We start from the raw sequence: 1,943 nt of genomic DNA on the forward strand, positions 1-1,943 counted from the left end.
TCATTACCTATTTCTATTGGTGCAATTTCTTTTCTTCTTTTCTTGCTGTTCTGCATTTCTAATGTAATATTGAATAATAATGGAGATAATGAACATCCTTACAATCCTTTCAATGAACATCCTTTCAATTTTATTATCATTACAGGCAATGCTTTCTTTTGAGTTTTAAATAGATAGTACTTACTATTTAGAGAAAAATCCATTGATTTGTGTGCTATCCAATGTGTTATTTTTTTATAGGCATGGTTGTGGTGTTTTATCAAAGAATTTTTCAGTACTTATTGATACAATCATATAATTTTTTGTTTAATTATTGATATGATTATGTTGATAGTTTTCATAATTTTAACCAGTCTTACATTTATGATATGAATCCCATCAGGTCCTCCAGTATGTCCTTTGTGATGTACTATTTGTAATATCTTTCTAGTATTTTATTTATTAAAAGTTGCATCAACAAGCTTTGCAGCTGCCACAGCTGTGAGTCCTTGTCTTTGTTGTTTCTCCCCTACATTGATCCTTGCCACTTCTTCCTCTGCCATTTCACCGAGCCCAAGCATCTGTGGCCATGGCCAACTCCAACGTATGCTTCAACATTACCACCAATAATGAGTCCCTGGGCCAGATTGCAGACAAGGTTCCAAAGACAGCAGAAAACTTCCATGCTCTGAGCACTAGAGAGAAAGGATTTGGATACAAGGGACTCTGCTTCCACAGAATCATTCCTGGATTCATGTGCCACATGGTGATTTCACACATGAAAATGGCACGGTTGCCAAGTTAATCTAGGGGAGATATTTGCAGATAAGTACTTCATCCTGAAACATACTGGTACTGGTATCTTGTCCATGGCAAATGCTGGACCCAACATAAATGGCTCCTAGCTTTTCATCTCTACTGTTAAAACTGATGGGTTGGATGGCAAGCATATGGTTTTTGGCCAAGTGAAAGAAGGCATCTCTTCAATGTGAACATCTCTTCAATGTGAAGATCACTATCGCTGACTGTGGACAACTTTCACAAGTTTTTTGTTTTCTTTTTGTCTTCATCAGCAAGCCATTTCTCTTCAGTTGAAGAGAGCACCCTCAAACCCCATCTGGTATTGTATCCTGTAATCCTTGTACTCTTACTTGCTGTAATTCTTTCTGAATTTCATTTCCTTTTACCTTCCACATGTCTGGCTAGACAACAGAGTTAATATTATGACTATGAAATAAAAGACTGAAGTACAAAAATACATCAACATACATTAATAATATTTTATATTATCAGTACTCATCAATTGTCCTATAGTTTTTTTTCTTTATTTTTGCTCTCTCTGTTTTATGTGTAAAGATCATCCTTGTATCATAAAAGGAATTGGGTAGAATTCTTTTACCTATATTTTCCCAAATAGTTCACATATTACTGGGATTCATTATTCCTTAAATATTTTGTAGAATTCACTTGTCCATCTGATTCTCATGATTTTTTTCTCATGGAGCTCATTGATGGCTTATTCAATTTCTTTTTAGAATCTTGGATTCGTTAAGAATTTTATTTCATTTTCTGTTAATGTAGTCAATATGCAATTTTATAAACATTAATCCATTTTAATTAGATTGTCAAATTTATTGGTATGTAATTTTATAAAATAACTCCACAATTGCTTAAATTTTATCATTTTGGGTGTTATCACCCTTTTATATTTTGATACTAGTAATTTGGCTTTCTTTCTTTTTAAAATCAAATCAACCACTTGTTTATTTTATTTTTTCATAAAATTTACTCCTAGTTTTCTTTTTATTTTGCTTTTAATGTTACATATGTATATACATACATATTTATATGAATGTATACACACACATGCACACACACAAACACACATATACTTCCATTTTGGTGTTCAATTAGTTATTTCTAATTTTTCATTTGTAGGTGTTTTCTTTGAAAGTTCCATTCCT

General features: G+C 32.3%; 1 pseudogene; it reads left to right on the plus strand.

Annotated features, from left to right (window-relative positions):
* The first annotated feature begins 568 nt into the window (after positions 1–568).
* LOC140512283 (peptidyl-prolyl cis-trans isomerase A-like) lies at positions 569–1,074 on the plus strand (annotated as a pseudogene).
* The last annotated feature ends 869 nt before the right edge of the window (positions 1,075–1,943 follow it).

This window comes from Notamacropus eugenii, chromosome 6, assembly GCF_028372415.1.
Source record: "Notamacropus eugenii isolate mMacEug1 chromosome 6, mMacEug1.pri_v2, whole genome shotgun sequence".
Classification (NCBI taxonomy): Eukaryota; Metazoa; Chordata; class Mammalia; order Diprotodontia; family Macropodidae; genus Notamacropus; species Notamacropus eugenii.